Source organism: Coregonus clupeaformis, chromosome 7 (genome assembly GCF_020615455.1).
Source record: "Coregonus clupeaformis isolate EN_2021a chromosome 7, ASM2061545v1, whole genome shotgun sequence".
In the NCBI taxonomy this organism is placed as follows: domain Eukaryota; kingdom Metazoa; phylum Chordata; class Actinopteri; order Salmoniformes; family Salmonidae; genus Coregonus; species Coregonus clupeaformis.
In genome coordinates, this window is record NC_059198.1 from 67,307,717 (window position 1) to 67,330,011 (window position 22,295).

At 48.0% G+C, this 22,295-nt stretch overlaps 1 pseudogene; it reads left to right on the top strand.

Moving 5' to 3' along the window:
- The window catches only part of LOC123491285, a 202,868-nt pseudogene extending 180,815 nt beyond the window's left edge, over window positions 1-22,053 (top strand).
- The last annotated feature ends 242 nt before the right edge of the window (window positions 22,054-22,295 follow it).

A 22,295-nucleotide genomic window follows, 5' to 3' on the forward strand; every position in this document is an offset into this window, starting at 1 on the left:
TCCTGACCCAGAAAGACCTTTCGTGGTGGAGGTGGACGCCTCAGAGGTGGGGGGTGGGAGCCGTCCTGTCACAGAGGGGTGAGGATGGGAGATTACACCCTTGTGCCTTCATGTCTCGCCGCCTGTCTGAGGCCGAGCGCAACTACCACGTGGGGGGATCTAGAGTTGCTTGCAGTAAAACTGGCCTTGGAAGAGTGGCGCCATTGGCTTGAGGGGGCTCAGCACCCGTTCCAGGTTCTCACAGACCACAAGAACCTGGAATATCTCCAACAGGCTAAGCGGATGAACCCTCGGCAAGCACGATGGTCCCTTTTCTTTAATCGATTCCAGTTCCTCCTGTCTTACCGACCTGGCACCAAGAACGTCAAGCCGGATGCCCTGTCTCGAGCCTATTCTCCCGAGGTACAAGAGAAGCCCTTGGCATCGATTATTCCGAGGTCTAGGATCGTCGCACCTCTTCAGTGGGAACTAGAAAGAGGGGTACGAGAAGCCCTTGTCCATGAGCCCGATCCAGGCGGTGGTCCTGCCGGTCGCCTGTACGTTCCTCTCTCTGTTCGGGCCCGCGTCTTGCAGTGGGGTCATGAGTCGCCCTTGACATGCCATCCAGGCAGTGCTCGCACACTGGAATTCCTCCGACGGCGGTTTTGGTGGCCGTCCATCAAGAAGGACGTGCAGGTCTATGTTGAGGCCTGCCCGGTGTGCAACCAGGGAAAGTCGACGCGCCAGCGACCCCAGGGACTGCTCCATCCCTTACCTATTCCTCGAAGGCCATGGTCACACCTTTCTCTGGACTTTGTTACGGGACTTCCTCCATCCCAGGGCAACACCGTCATCCTAGTGATCGTTGACCGGTTCTCTAAGGCTGCCCGGTTTATTCCCCTGCCCAAGCTGCCCTCGGCTAAGGAGACTGCTGAGCTCCTCATGAACCATGTCTTCCGGATATTTGGCATTCCCCTGGACGTGGTCTCTGACCGAGGTCCCCCATTCTCGTCCCGGTTTTGGGGGCCTTCTGCAGGCTTATTGGGGCCACAGCCAGCCTATCGTCAGGGTTCCATCCAGAGTCTAATGGCCAAACGGAACGGATTAATCAGGATCTGGAGACCACCCTGCGGTGTATGGCGGCCAGTAATCCCACGTCTTGGGCCACCTATATCATTTGGGCTGAATATGCCCACAACACCCTCCAGTCTTCAGCCACCGGATTGTCCCCCTTCGAATGCCAGTTCGGTTACAACCCTCCATTATTTCCAGAGGAAGAGGCGCAAGTTAGTGTTCCCTCGGCCCAGCGCTTTGTCCAACGCTGTAGGCGGACCTGGAAGAAGGCCAGGTGTATCCTCCTTCGGACCTCCCAGAGATACCAAAGTCAGGCTAATCGACACCGCCGGACGGCCCCTAGTTTCCGAGCTGGTCAGAGAGTTTGGTTGGCCACTAAGAACCTGCCCCTCCGGGTCGAATCCAAGAAGCTTTCCCAGAGATACATCGGCCCTTTCCGCATTGCTAGAAAGGTTAACCCTGTTTCGTATCGTTTGGTTCTGCCTCGCTCCCTTAGAGTTAACCCCACTTTCCATGTTTCACTCCTTAAACCTGTCTTGTCTTCTCCTTTTGCCCCCCCACGCAGACCCCGCCACCTCCCAGGATCATTGACGGCCAGCCAGCCTACACAGTCCGCCGGATACTGGACTCCCGGAGGGTCCAGAACTCTCTGCAGTATCTGGTGGACTGGGAGGGCTACGGGCCAGAGGAGCGCTCCTGGGTTCCAGCCAGGGACATCCTGGACCCAGGTTTGATCCGAGATTTTCGCACCCTGGGGCCGGGGTGTTCTGGAAGGAACGTCAGGAGTCGTTCCTAGAGGAGGGGGTCCTGTCAGCTTCCTGCCTCCTGTTTGTCTCCCGGGCCTCTAGAGGTCATCTGTGTTCCCCTCTGCCTTAGTTCTTCCTCGTGTGTCCTAATTAGCTTGATCCAGGTCACCTGTGCCTTGTTTCCCCTTGTGTATTTTAGCTGTGTGTTTTCCCCTTGTTTCTCACTTGGTTATTGAGTCCTGGCTATGTGTCTCCTGCTTTGTTCCACCGTGTCTTTCCAAGTAAGGTTTTCTAAGTTATCTTTAGTTTGTTTTTCTCCCCTCGTGGAGTTATTTTGTTTTGCCTCCTGTTTTGTTAACATACCTCTTTCTGAGAAGAACTTTTGTTGGACTATTTGTGAATGGCGAAGAACCTTTGTTTTTACATTAAATCTACTGGCCTGGAGTATTGCCTTGGGTGTTTCATTTGGGTCCTACTACACCTCCTCTGTGGCTAAGGGGTATTACCCCCAGCTCTCCACATCTGAGACCGGAGTTCTAGCACGGCTTGTGACAGAAACTTGTCACAGGAAAGATGTATGTGTGTGTGTGGGAGAGAGATGAACCTGCTCTGTCTGGCCCTCTGACAGCCTGTCTCCACTGCCAGGGGACTTTATCAGTCCTGGCTGATAGATGCAATAATGAGCATAATCCTCAGACAGCCCTGTGTGTGTGTCTTGAAGGATAGACTCTGTGTGTGTGTGTGTGTGTGTGTGTGTGTGTGTGTGTGTGTGTGTACTGAGTGACAGACAGACACAGTAATGGATCCATCCTCAGACACACATTAGAAGATGTATCTAAACTCAGTGTTGACAGACTCTGCTCTGTGGACAGCTCCTGGCTCCCACTTTGGCGCCAAGGGGGGAACACACACATACTCACACACACACGGAGAGTCTATCATTCAAGCCACACACACACCTACTCACGCACATAGATACACACACACGTAGACACACACTGCTGCCTTCCCTCATGTCCACTTCTTTATCCTCTCCTCTAGTTTTTCTCAACACCTAAGATGTTATACCGTAAGTTGGGACATTTCTGTGGAATTGTATTAGTTCTAAATGGATCCACTACATTCTGCAGGTATTATTCCAAAGTAACTAAGTACAGAGTAATTACATATATTATTACTATGGTATAACACTTATGTTATGTAACTTGTGTCCCTAATTCAAACTGAACTTGAATTCAGTGAATGTTTTTGAGGGATTTTAGAAAGTACTATGGTTTTAGAACCCCCCCACCCACTCCACTTTACAGCTTTGAGTCCACAGTCCATACTGCTTTACCAATACAGTGTAACCTTTGGTTTATACAACGACAGAGCCAAGAATGGACTTACTTGGTGTCTTTATAACATTTATTGCCTAAACGGCTTTAAAGACTTCAAATAAAATGTTATTTGTCACATGCTTCATAAACCTAAGATGGGCTCCCGAGTGGCGCAGCGGTCTAAGGCACTGCATCTCAGTGCTTGAGGCGTCACTACAGACACCCCTGTGATTGGGAGTCCCATAGGGCGGCGCACAATTGGCCCAGCGTCGTCCGGGTTTGGCCGGTGTAGGCTGTCATTGTAAATAAGAATTTGTTCTTAACTGACTTGCCTAGTTAAATAAAGGTTAAATTAAATGAAAATAAACAACAGGTGTAAACGAACAGTGAAATGCTTACTTACTGGTCCATTTCCAACGATGCAGAGTTAAAGATTAAAAAATATAATAAAAAATTGTGACACAAGGAATAAATACACAGTGAATAACAAATACAAATAATGAGTGAAAATAACATGGCTATACTGTATATAAGGAGTAGAAAATAGCATGGCTATATACAGGGAGTACCAGTAGCGAGTCGATGTGCAGGGGTACGAGGAAATTGAGGTAGCTATGCACATACAGGTAAAGTGATTAGGCAACAGGATATATAATAGACAGTAGCAGCAGCGTATGTGGTGAGTGTGAAAGTGTGTGAGTGTGTGGCGTCAGTATGCATGTGTGTGTGGGCGTATGTAGTGTGTGTTTGTGTGTGTGTTGGTAGAGTCCAGTGTGTGTGCATAGAGTCAGTGCAAGAGAGTTAGTGCACAAAAGGGTCAATGCAGGTAGTTCGGGTAGCCATTTGAGTAGCTGTTTAGCAGCCTTGTTTAGAAGTCTTATGGGTTGGGGGTAGAAGCTGTTCAGGGTCTTGTTTGTTCCAGACTTGGTGTGTTGGTACCGCTTGCCGTGCGATAGCAGAGAGAACAGTCTGTTGCTTGGGTGGCTGGAGTTTTGGACAATGTTTTGGGCCTTCCTCTGACACCGCCTGGTATAGAGGTCCTGGATGGAAGGGAGCTCGGCCCCAGCGATGTACTGAGCCGCCCGCACTACACTCTGTAGCGCTTTGCGGTCAGATGCCAAGCAGTTGCCATATAAGCGGTGATGCAGCCAGTCAAGATGCTCTTGATGGTGCAGCTGTAGAACTTTTTGAGGATCTGAGGGCCCGTGACAAATCTTTTCAGCCTCCTGAGGGGGAAGAGGCAGTGTTGTGCCCTCTTCACGACTTTGTTGGTGTGTTTGATTTTGACCATGATAGATCCTTAGTGATGTGTAGACCGAGGAACTTGAAGCTCTCGTCGATGTGAATGGGGGCGTGCTCGGACCTCACACACACACATACACATACTACGCTTCAAACACTTGTCTGCTCTTAGAGAAAAGAGCGAGGGAGGAGATGGAGGGGTGGGGGAAGAGGGAGGGAGGGATGGGGGGGACTCCCCAAGTATAAAGTCCCCTTTGTTTTCAAGGGCAGTATCTTTGATTGAAATATTTCCTGACGTTTTCTTCTCCTCCCCGCTCCCCCTCTTTTCCGTGGGAGATGTGGTTGTGAAATGTATCTTTGGCAGAGTGGGACCGACCCAACCGCCACACAGTGTAGCAATCACCACTGAAAACAGAAATCAATGTCTGGCCAGAGAAAAAGCGAGAGGCAGGGCGTGTGTGTCTGTGTGTTCTCTTACTGGACCGTTGAGTATTGATAAGTCTAGTGGTGATTTTCATCTGTCTTGTAAACCAAGAACAGTGTGTATGTCTGCGGCCTAGGGTCAGAAAATATGCAGTGTGTTCGCTTGTGTGTATGTATAGAGGGATATGGTGTCTTTGGACAGATTGCAAGAAATAGCATTAGTGGCATACAGTTGAAGTCGGAAGTTAAAAAACTTGTTTTTCAACTACTCCACAAATTACTTGTTAACAAACTATAGTTTTGGCAAGTCGGTTAGGACATCTACTTTGTGCATGACACAAGTAATTTTTCCAACAATTGTTTACAGACAGATTATTTCACTTATAATTCACTGTATCACAATTCCAGTGGGTCAGAAGTTTACATACACTAAGTTGACTGTGCCTTTAAACAGCTTGGAAAATTCCAGAAAATGATGCCATGGCTTTAGAAGCTTCTGATAGGCTAATTGACATCATTTGAGTCAATTGGAGGTGTCCCTGTGGATGTATTTCAAGGCCTACCTTCAAACTCAGTGCCTCTTTGCTTGACATCATGGGAAAATCAAAAGAAATCAGCCAAGACCTCAGAAACAAAATTGTAGACCTCCACAAGTCTGGTTCATCCCTGGGAGCAATTTCCAAACGCCTGAAGGTACCATGTTCATCTGCACAAACAATAGTACGCAAGTATAAACACCATCCCACTGGCTATAGGGTGAATGCACCTATTTGTAAGTCGCTCTGGATAAGAGCGTCTGCTAAATGACGTAAATGTAAATGTAAATACCGCTCAGGAAGGAGACGCGTTCTGTCTCCTAGAGATGAACGTACTTTGGTGCGAAAGTATCTATTTCCACAGTAAAACGAGTCCTATATCGACATAACCTGAAAGGCCGCTCAGCAAGGAAGAAGCCACTGCTCCAAAACCGCCATAAAAAATCCAGATTACGGTTTGCAACTGCACATGGGGACAAAGATCGTACCTTTTGGAGAAATGTCCTCTGGTCTGATGAAACAAAAATAGAACTGTTTGGCCATAATGACCATTATTATGTTTGGAGGAATAATGGGGTCCTCTCAAGCCAAAGAACACCATCCCAACCGTGAAGCACGGGGGTGGCAGCATCATGCTGTGGGGGTGCTTTGCTACAGGAGGGACTGGTGCACTTCACAAAATAGATAGAAAATTATGTGGATATATTGAAGCAACATCTCAAGACATCAGTCAGGAAGTTAAAGCTTGGTGGCAAATGGGTCTTCCAAATGGACAATGACCCCAAGCATACTTCCAAAGTTGTGGCAAAATGGCTTAAGGACAACAAAGTCAAGGTATTGGAGTGGCCATCACAAAGCCCTGACCTCAATCCTATAGAAAATATGTGGGCAGAACTGAAAAAGCGTGTGCGAGCAAGGAGGCCTACAAACCTGACTCAGTTACACCAGCTCTGTCAGGAGGAACGGGCCAAAATTCACCCAACCTATTGTGGGAAGCTTGTGGAAGGCTACCCGAAACGTTTGACCCAAGTTAAACAATTTAAAGGCAATGCTACTAAATACTAATTGAGTGTATGTAAACTTCTGACCCACTGGGAATGTGATGAAAGAAATAAAAGCTGAAATAAATCATTCTCTCTACTATTATTCTGACATTTCACATTCTTAAAATAAAGTGGTGATCCTAACTGACCTAAGGATGAAATGTCAGGAATTGTGAAAAACTGAGTTTAAATGTATTTGGCTAAGGTGTATGTAAATTTCCGACTTCAACTGTAGGTGTCAAAAGGGGTGGGGTGGGAGGGTAAGGTATGGAGTGAGGTGGGGTTTCCCCAGAGGAAGGCCAGGGGCATTTGGACAGTTTAGTAGAGCTGGTAGACCACAGCACTGTCTTTAAACAGTGTGTGTGTGTGTGTGTGTGTGTGTGTGTGTGTGTGTACATAGATGTGGATCCAATGTACATAGATGTGTGTGGATCAGAGCTCAGTCCTGTGGTCCAGAGAGGTCCGGAGGGGCGTCAGTGGTTTGGTTTTGGGGGGATATGGAGGGTGGGTTGGGGGGTGGCGGTGTACCCCAGCGGGGTAGCAGTGTGGCTGCCGACCCAGGGAGGTGCCCTTCCTCCCTCAGCTCCGCATGGGCGAGAAAGAAAACACTGCTGTGAAATATGTCCTTTTTATAGTTCTTCTTACGACAGGCCAAGGTCATGCTCTGGTTATGGGGGTGTATGTGTGAAATGACCTTACTTTTACCGTTTTATATTCATTTTTGAACCATAAATGTATACTTAAATGTTATTTATTGTAGCACTTCAAATAGTAGAAGCCAGCTTAGTACACCAACGTTTCATCAAGGGTGTGTGAAAAATGGAAATGTGTGACGAGACGTGGGTTGGTAAGAGATGGCAGGATAGAGGGAACACTCACACACATCCTCATTGTCCTCATGTGTAGTCAACAGTACCTTCTGTCATCAACAATAGACTCCATATGTCAGGATTCTGATGTGGATGCGGTGGAGGAGTCAAGCGCAGGACACAGAAGAATAGTCAAAGACGACCTTTACTCAATACTTCGTAAGGTACACACAAAAATAACAGCCTCCCAAAAACACAAGAGGTGTAACAAATACGCGAGTGCGTAAAATACCCACTAAGGCCAAGGACACAGAACCTAAACATGCTAGACAGGCGGACAATAACACACAAAATGCAAACCTAACAAAGGGGAACTTATAGGAGACATAATCAAGACAGAATACGAGACAGGTGCACCAACTAGACATAACCAAACAAACATCGAAAACATCAAGCGGTAGTAGCTAGTACTCCGGGGACGACGAACGCCGAAGCCTGCCCGAGCAAGGAGGAGGAGCAGCCTCGGCGGTCTCCATGACAGTACCCCCCCGGGCCTCGGGGACGGCCAGGAGGACGCGGAGCAGGGCGCGTAGGATGACTCCGGTGGAGGGAGGGAGGGATCTAAAATGTCCCTCCTAGGCACCCAGCACCGTTCCTCCGGTCCGTACCCCTCCCACTCCACGAGATACTGCAGACCCCCCATCCGACGTCTCGAATCTACGATGGACTGGACTGAGTACGCCAGAGCCCCCTCGATGTCCAGTGGGGGCGGAGGAGTCTCCCGTATCTCACTGTCCTGGAGTGGACCAGCTACCACCGGCCTGAGGAGAGACACATGGAACGAGGGGTTAATGCGATAATCATTAGGCAATTGTAACCTGTAACAAACCTTGTTCAATCTCCTCAGGACTTTAAATTGCCCCACAAACCGCCGACCCAGCTTCCGGCAGGGCTGGTCGAAGGGGCAGGTTTCGAGTCGAGAGCCAGACCCGGTCTCCTGGTGCATACACCGGAGCCTCACTGCGGTGGCGATCGGCGCTCGCCTTTTGCCGCCTGATGGCACGCTGCAAATGAACGTGCGCAGCATTCCACGTCTCCTCCGAGCGCCGAAACCACTCGTCCACCGCAGGGGCCTCGATCTGGCTCTGATGCCAAGGTGCCAGAACCGGCTGGTAACCTAACACACACTGGAAAGGTGTCAGGTTAGTAGATGAATGACGGAGGGAGTTCTGGGCTATCTCTGCCCAGGGAATATATCCCGACCACTCCCCCTGCCGGTCCTGGCAATATGATCTCAGAAACCTACCCACATCCTGGTTCACTCTCTCCACCTGCCCATTACTCTCAGGGTGGAAACCCGAGGTAAGGCTAACCGAGACCCCTAAGCGTTCCATGAACGCCCTCCAGACTCTAGAGGTGAATTGGGGACCCCGATCAGACACTATATCCTCGGGTACCCCGTAGTGCCGGAAGACGTGGGTAAACAAAGCCTCAGCAGTCTGTAGGGCAGTAGGCAGACCCGGCATTGGGATGAGACGACAGGCTTTAGAGAACCGATCCACAACGACCAGAATGGTGGTATTCCCCTGGGAGGGGGGAAGGTCCGTGACAAAGTCTACCGAGAGGTGAGACCACGGCCGTTGTGGAACGGGTAGTGGTTGTAACTTCCCCCTGGGCAGGTGTCTAGGCGCCTTACACTGAGCGCACACCGAGCAGGAGGAGACATAAACCCTCACGTCCCTAGCCAATGTTGGCCACCAGTACTTGTCACTAAGGCAGCGCACTGTCCGGCCGATACCAGGATGTCCAGAGGAGGGTGACGTATGAGCCCAATATATGAGACGATCACGAATCTAGAGCGGAACGTACGTCTGCCCCACCGGACATTCTGGAGGAGTAGGGTCGGTGCGTAACGCCCGCTCGATCTCCGCATCGACCTCCCACACCACCGGTGCCACCAGACAAGACTCTGGCAGTATGGGCGTGGGCTCAATGGACCTCTCCTCCGCATCATATCGCCGGGACAGGGCGTCTGCCTTACCGTTCTGGGACCCTGGGATGTACGTGAGCTTAAACACAAACCGGGCCAGGAACATGTTCCACCTAGCCTGACGAGGGTTCAGTCTCCTAGCTGCCCGGATGTACTCCAGGTTACGATGGTCAGTCAGAATGAGAAAAGGGTGTTGAGCCCCCTCAAGCCAATGCCTCCACACCTTTCGGGCTTGAACCACGGCGAGCAGCTCCCTGTCCCCCACGTCATAATTACGTTCCGCTGGGCTGAGCTTCTTAGAGTAAAAAGCGCAGGGCCGGAGTTTAGGGGGGGTGCCTGAGCGTTGAGACAGTACAGCCCCAATACCGGCCTCTGACGCGTCCACCTCCACCTGGAACGCTAAAGCGGGATCCGGATGCGCCAGCACAGGAGCAGAGGTGAACAGGTCCTTCAGTTTACTAAACGCCCTGTCCGCCTCAGCTGACCACTGCAAACGCACCGGGCCCCCCTTAAGCAGGGAGGTGATGGGAGCTGCCACCTGTCCAAAACCCCGGATAAACCTCCGGTAGTAATTGGCAAAACCCAAAAACCGCTGCACTTCCTTAACCGTGGTTGGAGTCTGCCAATTACGCACGGCTGAAACACGGTCAATCTCCATCTTCACCCCTGACGCGGACAATCGATGGCCCAGGAAGGAGATGGACTCCTGGAAAAACAGACATTTCTCTGCCTTGACATACAAGTCATGCTCCAACAGCCTACCAACACTCGACGCACCAGGGCTACATGCTCGGCTCGTGTAGAAGAGTAAACTAGTATGTCGTCAATATACACTACTACACCCTGCCCATGCAAATCCCGGAAGATCTCATCCACAAAGGATTGGAAGACTGAAGGAGCATTCATTAACCCGTATGGCATGACGAGATACTCGTAGTGACCCGAGGTGGTACTAAATGCTGTCTTCCATTCATCTCCCTCCCTAATACGGACCAAGTTGTAGGCGCTCCTGAGATCCAGTTTTGTGAAGAAACGCGCTCTGTGTAATGATTCCGTCATACTCGCAATCAGAGGGAGTGGATAACTGTATTTCACAGTGATCTGATTGAGACTACGGTAATCAATACACGGGCGCAACCCTCCATCCTTCTTCTTCACAAAAAAGAAACTCGAGGACGCAGGGGAAGTGGAGGGCCGTATGTATCCCTGTCTCAGAGACTCGGCTATGTATGTCTCCATAGCCACCTTCTCCTCTTGAGACAGAGGATACACATGACTATGTGGAAGTGCAGCACCTGCCTGGAGGTCTATCGCACAATCCCCCTGTCTATGAGGTGGCAATCGCGTCGCCCTAGTCTTGCTGAACACTAGTGCCAAATCATCATACTCAGGAGGAATGTGTAGTGCGGGCAATAACACACAAAATGCAAACCTAACAAAGGGGAACTTATAGGAGACATAATCAAGACAGAATACGAGACAGGTGCACCAACTAGACATAACCAAACAAAATGCAAACCTAACAAAGGGGAACTTATAGGAGACATAATCAAGACAGAATACGAGACAGGTGCACCAACTAGACATAACCAAACGAACATCGAAAACATCAAGCGGTAGTAGCTAGTACTCCGGGGACGACGAACGCCGAAGCCTGCCCGAGCAAGGAGGAGGAGCAGCCTCGGCGGTCTCCGTGACACCACACAGTCATCCAAGTCACTGTTTCCATTCCCACCACTCAACAACAGTAGCTAGGCTATAGGCTAGCATGTGTCATTGTGGATAAAATAACCAATTCACAGTGTGGGGAAAAACAAGCCGTTACTGTGTCAACCATGTGTTCTCATGTCTTGCTCTGGATAAGTCAACACAATGGTTTTCAGATGATAGTTGAAACAATAGTTCCATGCTGTTAGTTATATGCTGAGTAAATCTATAACGGCAGTAAGGCTATAATTGTGTAGCTCAGTCTAGTGGTAAACTAATCTCTTTGGATGCATGAGAACAACAATACGTTGTCATTTGTTAAAGTGAAACACTTCTGTCCTTGTTTTAGCCCCTCTGGGTTTAGCCGCAGTCACACACTAGCTGAAGCAAGCATGTACTTTTTACCCGGAGAGAAAAATCTGAGGTTTTCAGAAATTGTGTTGAGTTCTATTCAGGAAAGACGTGACATGGACCACCTGTTTGTGGCCGGGCCTCTTTAATTACATCCATATTTCTGTAAACACACACCAGTCCATATTTTTTACAAAAGCATAGTTGTGTGTGTGTGTTGGTGGTGATTTCTGTGAAACAAGGCGAGCAGCGGTGGCTGGTGTGTGTGTGTGTGTGTGTATGTGGAGGACTGTTACCAGGCCAACCCAAACCAGAGGAGTGTGAAAACAATTTGGAGGGATTCCGCGGGCAGCACTCTGAAACCAACCGGCGGCTACACCGCAACAAAGGCAGCCTCCGGCGGGCCAATGAGATTGCGTGTGTGTGGACAGAGAGTGTGTGTGGACAGTATGTTTGTGTGTGTCGACACTGAGAGTATGCTTGTGCACGTGTTTGTGAGTCAAATGTTTATGTAAGTACATGAAGGGTGTGTGTGTGTGGGTAGTGAATAGTTGTTTGTTTATGGAGAGAGTAGCATGTGTGTTTGTGTGTACTATGCCCAGTATTGTAATTGTGCCTTGAAGATGTGGCTCGCTGTATTTAGGCAGAGTGCAGACTGTGCAGAACGCAAGAGGGAGTTGACAACGGAAGTACAAACTGTAGTAGTGTGTTTGTCTGAATGTATGTCATCATGCATAGATTTGTGTGCATGTGCTTTTGTATCGTGTGTGTGTTTCTGTGTGTGTGTGTGTAGATGACTGGAGCAGAGCAGAGATGGTTAGTACCAGGGCGTGGCCAGCAGAGAGAAAATATCCCTGCCGACCGCGGGAATGATTCCCCCCTGCACCACACCCTCTGGGGCCAAGAGATGCCTGCACCACCCGCCTCTGCGCTCTCTCTCTCTCTCTCTCTCTCTCTCTCTCTCTCTCTCTGTGTGTTTCTGTCTCTCTATCTTTCCATCTATTGCTCTGTGTGTCTCTCTGTCCACAACTCTCTCTCTCCATATATTTCCTAGTCTCTCGCTCTCCCTCTTCATTTATTTCTCAATCTCTCTGTCTCCCATCCATATATCATGTACATACTTACCTCTCTCCTCTCTCTGTATTTACTCTCATCTCTGTTGGGGAGTTTCCTCATACTGTGACCACAAAGGATAGGATTGCTGGGACAATCCGCATCAGTGTGGGACAGGAGGATGCAGACAGTAATAAGGATGCAATTGCAGAGTGATTATGGTGTGTGTGTGTGTGTGTGTGTGCGTGCGAATGCTTGTTTGTATACATTATCACAGTATTTGTATATATTCGGTGAAATAATATCATATTCTCTGGTTTGCGGGGTTAGGGGCATGCATTCCTGTGTGTCTGAGTGGTTGGTGTTTGGTGGGTTGAGCTGAGCTGGTCTGGTCTGATATGTCTGTGGGCTATGCAGAACACAAAGCGATGGGCAGCCCTGGTCTGCCTCGCAGCACATTCCAGTCCCAGGAATAGTATGAAATAAACCCTATCCAACCAGACCAGCAGCCACACTGGAAGATGATTAAGGTCCTCTCTTCTCAACTTTCTCCTCTTCTCTTTCTCCCTCTCTCCTTCTCCCGCTGTTTCCTGCTCACAAACCCACTAATCATGGCCAGTCTGGAGTGTTTGCCCAGTAGTAGTGACAGCAGCGCCAAATATTCTTAAAGAATGTTAAGTTAATGGTAAACTGGATATGTAGCACTTTTTCTATAAATACATTTGTCACAATGTGCTTAAAAGCAAGCCAGGCCTCCATTGATTGGATAGAGGGATAACTTGACAGAGGGGAGGTATAGAAGATAGAATAGAACAGTATGACGAGGGAAAGAAAGGGGTATAAAGGGGGCCTATATGGTTGAACGTGCTAAACTAGTCTCTCTTCACAGCCACTGTACCTCCACCACAGAGTGCTATACAGACTATAGAATGTGTTAGGAGCAGAAGGACATTGTGTGCGTGCCGGAGCGTTGTGGAGCGTGCTGTCTGCCCTAGTCTCTGGCACCGGTCCCCTGAAACACGTTAGCGAGACCTTTCTCAGCGGCCCGTCTGGCTGAACGATATTATTGGCTTCTGTAATTTGTTTCCAAAATTCATTTCTGCCAATTTCCTCCCGCTTTCTTTCTCTCCACTCACCTTGCTTACGCCTCTGAGGTAAAGTCTGGCGTTTTTCAGGGAACTTTCAGATGCTCTTTTCCTGCTTGACCTTTTGTGAAGGGAAATGTTGGAAAGCGGCACACGGTCATTATTTTCTAAATGGTGTGTTGCTGTATTTGCGTTCCCCATCATGGCCGTGCTGCCGCTTCTGAGACGTGTGTGTGAGATTGGGTTCCAGGAAGCATTTGGACCTCATTGTTGGGACTCGAGACGGGTAGGTAGACACCGCAGTTGGGCCAGGGTTAGGCTGGCGGTTCTGACAGTTCTCCCAGGTTTGGGAAAGACACAGAGGCTCTATTGTAGCAGTAGTCTCAGCTGGAGTCTGACTGCTGAATGGGTCAAACGGGGTGGTTCTGCCACGGTCACACAATGGTCTAGAATCACGTCAAGACCCCTCCCCATCTCCAGCCTGCAATGTGTGTACCAAACATGGCGGAGTTGGCATTCTCCAGGTTGGTCATAGAGTCATAGAGCCTCTGTGTCTGGACCAGTTTGTAACTGAAAGCCTTCCCATAGTAGTCTATGATCAAGCGAGACTGGAGTTCAGTCCATTTGGCTGTGTTTATTTAGCTTAGGCCCATGCCTTGTTGGTCTATGCGATAATGCAGCCCTGTCCTGACACATACGAAACATATTGTTCAGACGTCCCACAGGCAGACAAAGGCCTGAGTGTGGACTGGACTTATCTCTGGGCATCTGACACAGAGACCCCGACCCTGTGTATCCACTTCAACCCCCTCCCATACACACACAGCCCCCAGTGAGGGACAGTCCCTCCCTGTCTGAGAGGAATTATTAAAGCCTCCACAGTCTGCGTTGACTCTACCTCTCCGGCCATCAGGCTCAGGCCACCCCCAGATGGACTGATAGACTGCTTTATTAACTGGACCAGCTGCTGAGAGACAGCCAGGCCAGGGGAAGGGACACATAGATACACACACAGTCGGTTATACACACACACACTTTCTCTCTCTCTCTACACACACACACACACACACATAAGCACTCTAACAAAGACACATCATTTATCACACATTAACTTTTCCCTTGGACAGACACACACACAGTCAGTAGCCGTTTCATTAGCAGCTGTCCCAACACTCGTGTCTCCCACTAAGAACTATTTCGCTGTGGTTCCAGTCTCCGTCTCTCTCTCCAGCGCTGCCTGTGAGTAGGAGGGGGTTGGATGGGACTATAACCACTGCCTCCCCCTCCTATTGGGAGTGTAATTTGCTTGATCATGCAGCGGTTTACCAGAGGGGTTACTGGCTTAGACGCCACGACTTTCTGGGATTACAGCCCAGTGTTTACACAGCCGCGTGAACATAACCCCAACCTCCACCCACCCCTCATACAGCTGCTGTGTGTGCACTTAAAGAGAGCATAGAGGAGCTAGAAAGGTAACTAGTCTCTGACACCTGAATATGTGTTTGTCTGTATATGTGCTGCAACCCAAGTCCCCTGTTCCACCGACAATTGCCTAGCTTGTATACTTTCCTTTCCTCTCCTCTCCTCTCTCTCTCTCTCTCTCTCTCTCTCTCTCTCTCTCTCTCTCCTCTCCTCTCCTCTCCTCTCCTCTCCTCTCCTCTCCTCTCCTCTCCTCTCTCTGTCCACTCCTCTCCCCTCATCTCCTCTCTCTGTCCTCTCCTCTCTCTGTCCCCTCCTCTCCTCTCTCTGTCCCCTCCTCTCCTCTCTCTGTCCTCTCCTCTCCTCTCTCTGTCCCCTCCTCTCCTCTCCTCTCCTCTCTCTGTCCCCTCCTCTCCTCTCCTCTCTCTGTCCACTCCTCTCCCCTCCTCTCCTCTCTCTGTCCCCTCCTCTCCTCTCTCTGTCCCCTCCTCTCCTCTCTCTGTCCCCTCCTCTCCTCTCTCTGTCCTCTCCTCTCCTCTCTCTGTCCCCTCCTCTCCTCTCTCTGTCCCCTCCTCTCCTCTCCTCTCTCTGTCCACTCCTCTCCCCTCCTCTCCTCTCTCTGTCCCCTCCTCTCCTCTCTTCTCTCTGTCCACTCTCCTCCTCTCCTCTCCTGTCCTCTCCTCTCCTCTCCTCTCTCAACCCTCCATTCCCACATTGCCAGCCTCTACGTTTAGTTTTTAGATTAACACAATGCTGTTGTGGCCGTTTAGTCTGGACCACACTCAGACCCACATCAAACACACTTCACATCACAGAGCTGCGTGGCCGGTCCCTGGCAAGCGAAGCAGTTTAGCGGCGGTATTTATAAGAGTGGGAAGCAAGGCAGAAGCCTCCCGCATGGTCTGGGGACACAGGGGAATGCAGGCGCTCTGTGAGGCCTGTGTGTATTTTGACTACGGCCCCCTGAAGCTCTAAAGAGCACCCGCTCTCTTCTCTTAGAGGGGAAGCCGAGCGGACAATCTCTGCTTTTTAGAAAAGGCGATAGGACCATTCTCCTCTGGGTAAATGTTATCGACATGCTGACATTTGTTTGGCTGTTTTTTGTGTTGCTGGCGGAGTGTACAGTGTTGCCGTCAAACTTCTTCGAGCCCACACCATACACATCAATACACACTGTCATGAACACACCCACACACACACCTACTCACCAATACGGTACAAATGTCCTCATAAAATGAACATCTGCAAACATATTTGATGTAGGTTAATATGACAATGTTGGTGATGATGATGACGGTGATGCTGTGGTATTGGGTTAGCGTTACAGCTGGCGACTGTTTGCTGCTGTTTCCTCTACAGAGTGGCCCACGGTAAAACGGATGCTCTGTTAAGTCTAGAAGGTTCCGCTTTGTTACTTTGTTGATCAAATAAAATTAGGAGATGACCTGACTCTCTGATGCTATAACCCCATCTTTTACAATGTAAATGTTTATCAAGTCCTGTTAAAATGTCCCTGTTAACCCTTTTTCACAGACAAAAAGGTTCTGGTTGTCTGGATGAAAAATGTCTGCCACAGCTTTTATATTGCCACGTGATCACCCATGTATTTCTGTGTGGGGAGTAGCAGCAGCAGCTGAAGTGGTTGGGGCTTGGGTCTGTCACATTAGGACTGATTTGTAGAAGGAAACCCAACTGTCAATCAATGCTTGATTCTAACAAAGGGGAGGGGTTTGTAAGGAAGAGTTTTGCATCTTGGATTCTGTGTACGCTTTACTTTGGCTAGTTCTCGCTCCTTTCATTCTCTCTCTTTTTCTCTCTCTCACACACACACAATTCTCTCCCTATCTAACACACTCCCATACTTTCCCATTCTTTCAATCATGCGGACACACACGCACTTTAACTCTTATCCATACACGCACACGCTCACAGAGATCTGATGTGTCAGTCACCCTGGTGTCTCCACCAACTCCAGTGTCTGTTCAGCTGCTGAGCAGTGAAGTGTGGACAGAGGCTCCTCTCTATCTCTCTCTCTCTCTCTCTCTCTCTCTCTCTCTCTCTCTCTCTCTCTCTCTCTCTCTCTCTCTCTCTCTCTCTCTCTCTCTCTCAAATCAATTCAATTCATTTCAATTTAAGGGCTTTATTGGCATGGGAAACGTATGTTAACATTGCCAAAGCAAGTGAAGTAGATAGTAAACAAAAGTGAAATAAACAATAAATATTAACAGTAAACATTACACTCAGAAGTTCTAAAAGAATAAAGACATTTCAAATGTCATATTATGTCTATATACAGTGTTGTAACAATGTGCAAATAGTTAAAGTACAAATGGGAAAATAAATAAACATAAATATGGGTTGTATTTACGGTGGTGTTTGTTCTTCCTTTTCTTGTGGCAACAGGTCACAAATCTTGCTGCTGTGATGGCACACTGTGGTTTTTCACCCAGTAGATAAGGGAGTTTATCAAAATTGGGTTTGTTTTCGAATTCTTTGTGGATCTCTGTAATCTGAGGGAAATATGTGTCTCTAATATGGTCATACATTTGGCAGGAGGTTAGGAAGTGCAGCTCAGTTTCCACCTCATTTTGTGGGCAGTGTGCACATAGCCTGTCTTCTCTTGAGAGCCAGGTCTGCCTACGGCGGCCTTTCTCAATAGAAAGGCTATGCTCACTGAGTCTGTACATAGTCAAAGTTTTCCTTAATTTAGGGTCAGTCACAGTGGTCAGGTATTCTGCCACTATGTACTCTCTGTTTAGGGCCAAATAGCATTCTAGTTTGCTCTGTTTTTTTGTTAATTCAATGTGTCAAGTAATTCTCTTTTTGTTTTCTCATGATTTGGTTGGGTCTAATTGTGTTGTTGTTGTTGTCCTGGGGCTCTGTGGAGTCTGTTTGTGTTTGTGAACAGAGCCCCAGGACCAGCTTACTTAGGAGACTCTTCTCCAAGTTCATCTCTCTGTAGGTGATGGCTTTGTTATGGAAGGTTTGGGAATCGCTTCCTTTAAAGTGGTTATAGAATTTAATGGCTCTTTTCTGGATTTTAATAATTAGCGGGTATCAGCCTAATTCTGCTCTACATACATTATTTTGTGTTTTTCGTTGTACACAGAGGATATTTTTGCAGAATTTTGTGAATTATTGGTTGGTGAGCGGACCCCAGACCTCACAACCATAAAGGGCAATGGGTTCTATAACTGATTCAAGTATTTTTAGCCAGATCCTAATTGGTATGTCGAATTTTATGTTCCTTTTGATGGCATAGAAGGCCCTTCTTGCCTTGTCTCACAGATCGTTCACAGCTTTGTGGAAGTTACCTGTGGCGCTGATGTTTAGGCCGAGGTATGTGTCGTTTTTTGAGTGCTCTAGGGCAACAGTGTCTAGATGGAATTTATATTTGTGGTCCTGGCAACTGGACCTTTTATGGAGCACCATTATTTTTGTCTTACTGAGATTCTCTCTCTCTCTCGCTCTCACTCTCACTCTCACTCTCACTGATACCTGAGTCTCCCAATCAGAGTAGTGACAGATAGACAGTGTCCAGCCTGGATTAGCCCTGTCGCTACCGCACAGCACAGGATTAACCACAGAGACCCACACACACACCCATGGCTACACACACACTCCATCTATAGAGACATGGACAAACTTTTATGTATGTACTCAAACACACACAATATTTACATAATCAATACATACATAAATGATCAACCTAAACTCTAGCCTGTATTCTGCTGTGTCTGTGCATACATTTGTGTTTATATATGAATGAGAGAGTTCTTAAGTCAGCATTTCCTCAGGGCATGTCACTATAACCATCCTCTTTTATGTGTGATTGTAAAAGATCTGAGGGTGTTGGTTGTGTGTATGTGTTTGTGTGTGCGTGTGCAGGCCCAGCTCTCCTCCGTGTTACCCAAATGGAAACCCAACAGCAGCCAGTGCTCAGTCAGGACAATAAGACACTGCTCCCTGTTTAACTGGCCCACATTTACTGGAGCTTTACTGGCACTTTGCTCCTGGTTCACACAGGCTTTTCTGTTGAGTCTATTTAACCAGTTCTGTCTCTTTTTGGTGGTTGATTTTGGTTGATTTGGTTATTTTTACACTGGCTTGCCTGTGGGGATCATTTAGGAAGGCTAGACAAAAAAGCCAGAGGCCACAGGCGGAAAAACAGGCCTGTTTATAAGGCCCCTCAACTAACACACACTCAGCCTTGATACACTGTGCCCTAGCAACAATGACGCTCTACATACTCGATCATGTAGGTCACACACACACTGCACCTGACCGTGCACAGCACATCAGATACGGCCCCCTGGCCTACACACATTGGAACTCACCTCCCACACAATACACACTGAACCTTTCAGACGGAGCCCTGCACACAAAAAGCCAGCACACACACACACACACACTTCAGCCAGGACTTTGTAAGCCCTAGACGATTACCCAGCTGATTGGAGTCCCTCTCCGGAGTCTTTAAACACACACACTCTTTTAGAGTACTCACCACCCCCCCTACACACACACACAGCCCTCTCCTTTCTCATGGAGATAAGGACGTCTCATTGTTGGGAGACAACGGTCCGCTATTATCTTATCAAAGAGCCAATCCAATGTGGAGGAGGGGGAGAAAGGGGAGGGGGGTTTCTTTGTGATGCAACAGGTGCCGTTGTAATTCAATTTGTCTACGGGAGGGTTTGGAAGCCGTCCTGAACTTAATTGTACCGAGGGTCACGGTCCTCTCCGCTGTACTGTACATAATAGCAATGTGTAACAGTATGCTAACCACAGCATCGGCACAATGTAAATCTAGGATAACCTTGACTCATATGTACATATTGCTAACTTTAGCAGACAGGCAACTCTGACCTTAGCTTGAGCACAGTGCTAATCAAATCAAATTGTATTGGTCACATACACATATTTAGCAGATGTTATTGCAGGTGTAGCGAAATGCTTGTGTTCCTAGCTCCAACAGTGCAGTAGTATCTAACAATTCAATCTTAACCTATATTATGAACAGTGTTATCCATAGCTAACACCACGAGAGAGCATTTGGCTCCGATTCACCTCAGCCTATTGGTCACCACTAAATGACAGAACATCTCTAAACCACAACTCGGAGATGGAGATAAGAGGAGGGACTGTCTATCCTCCATCACAGATGAGGAATCCCAAGATGATGACGTGTGGGAGTTCTGTTCATGTGAATGTGTACCTGGTAATAACGTGTTAATCACCGCTATCTCTCTGTCTGGCCCTTTTCAGATAAAGAATCCAAGGACAAGAAAGTGTCTGCGGCAGGGGCAGTCAAGGAGACAGTGGAAGAGCCTGTGGAAGAGCCTGTGGAAGAGCCTGTGAAAGAGCCTGTGAAAGAAGTGAAGAAAGAAAAGAAGGAGTCCTCTAAGGAAAAGAAGTCCACCAAGGAGCCCAAAGAGCCCAAGGACCCTGGGAAAGAGTCAAAAAAGGAGTCTTCAAAAGACTCCAAGGAAAAGAAGGAGTCCACCAAGGAGTCAAAGAAGGAGTCTTCTAAGGAGGCCAGCAAAGAGTCTTTGAAGGAGCCCGGGAAGGAGAAAGTGTCAAGAAAGTCATCTGTGAAGGTCAAGGAGAAAAAGAAAGAGACAGAGGCTGCTGCTGGAGAGGGCTGATAAAGTCATGCAATAAATACATTGTTACACACATACACACACAGTCTCACATACACACTCATATTCATGACAAACACACTTCTATCAGGGCTGATGCTGGTCCATAGTCAGGACTTCTGGTGTCTGTGTTGGGTGAAGGTGCGGTGCTGAAGATGAGGCCCAGTCAGAAACTCTAGTAGAACAGCCAAGGAGTCGGATGTGCGACATCAAAGCCCTTCCCCTCCCTTCCTTCCAGTGGCAGCGTCTCGCAGTGGAACCCACAGCCCTGTGCGTCGGTAAGCCCTAACCACCCCGCCTACACACGGGCACTCTGACATCTATCCCGCCCTCTCGCCCCCTCGTGTGGCACCATGCCTTGCCAAAGCCACCCCCGCCTCAAGCTAAGAATAACCCCTGCGTTCCGTCCGTCCCTCCGTATGTCCCTCCGTCTGTCCCTCCGTATGTCCCCTCGGGTAAAACAAGGCCACTTTCACCCCCCATCAGCAGCTTTCAGCGCACAGAAGCAGGAAAACCATCAAACTGAGACAATAGCAGAGAAACGAAAAGGGAAGGGAATTCATGCAGCCCTCATGATCGTTTGTGAGGACTTGCAGGAACATACTCAATCTCACACACACCTGAATCCACAAACACATGCACATAAGAATACAAACATGCACAACTATACACGTAAAAACACTAGCTAGCACCTGCTCGTATTCTGCAACACACAGCCCTACAAGCGTTACAGTGTTTCCAGCCAGCCTCTGAGACCATAGACCACCTTCTGTTAGAGGATCGCTGTGCCAGCCTGACCAATGACAATCCAAACAGCTCTTTATGTCGCTATTGTACTGTACCTGTACGTGCTGTATGTGTGTGTTGTCTGTATGTGTCTTGATGAATTTAGACATGTATCGTTTCCTAACTCAGCTTAATGAATGTATTATAGCAAAGTTTTTGTACCATTATCAGCTTGTCTGATGCACCAGGTACATGTTCTATGCCTGATTTTTATAGACAAAGCAGGGTGATTCAAGTTAGTGCTACGACACTGTTGTTGTTTAATGTATCTCCTTAATCTCCCTCCGAATGTATGTCTTTCTCTATCCCTTTAAGTCTGTCTTGTTTCAGTCCTTGCTTACTGAGTATGTGGGACAGTGTATATGTTAGAGTATATAGGAATGGTCACTGTTAAAATGGCTTTGCCCTTGGCCAGTGGCTTTAGGTTTGTTTTTTCCTTACTGTAGTGTAAAAGGTCTGTGCAAATCTCCCCGATCTCGGCACAAGGTCGATTTAAGATTGAGTAACTGAGAGACTCGCTGTTTAATTTGGCACGGGTCGTTTGTAGATGTTGCGTTAAAGCCACGTTGTGGAAGTAGATGGGGTTGGAATCCGGCGGACTCTCCTCTCAGGTCTCTGTTATGTTATGTCTGTTTGACGTCAGTGGGTTCTCTTTTTTTGTATTCTCCTCAATAACTTTTGTCTTTGACTAAACACGCTCGTGTTTCACAACATGAATGTTGTACAGGACAAGTTCAAGTGCAAAAAGTTATTGAACTAGGACCAAACATTGTTACATGCCCCACTGTAAAAAACGAACAGTGCCACAGTTTTGAGAGAATGTAATAAAAAGCCCTTTGGATTAGACTTTTAGAAACAAATGGGTTGGTGTCATTTTATTAGAGAAGCTGTCTTGTGAGAGGCTTAGGAGAGAATGTACAGTACCAGTCAAAAGTTTGGACACACCTACTCATTCCAGGGTTTTTCTTTATTTCTACTATTTTCTACATTGTAGAATAATAGTGAAGATATCAAAACTATGAAATAACACATATGGAATCATGTAGTAGCCCAAAAAGTGTTAAACAAATCAAAATATACAGTGGGGA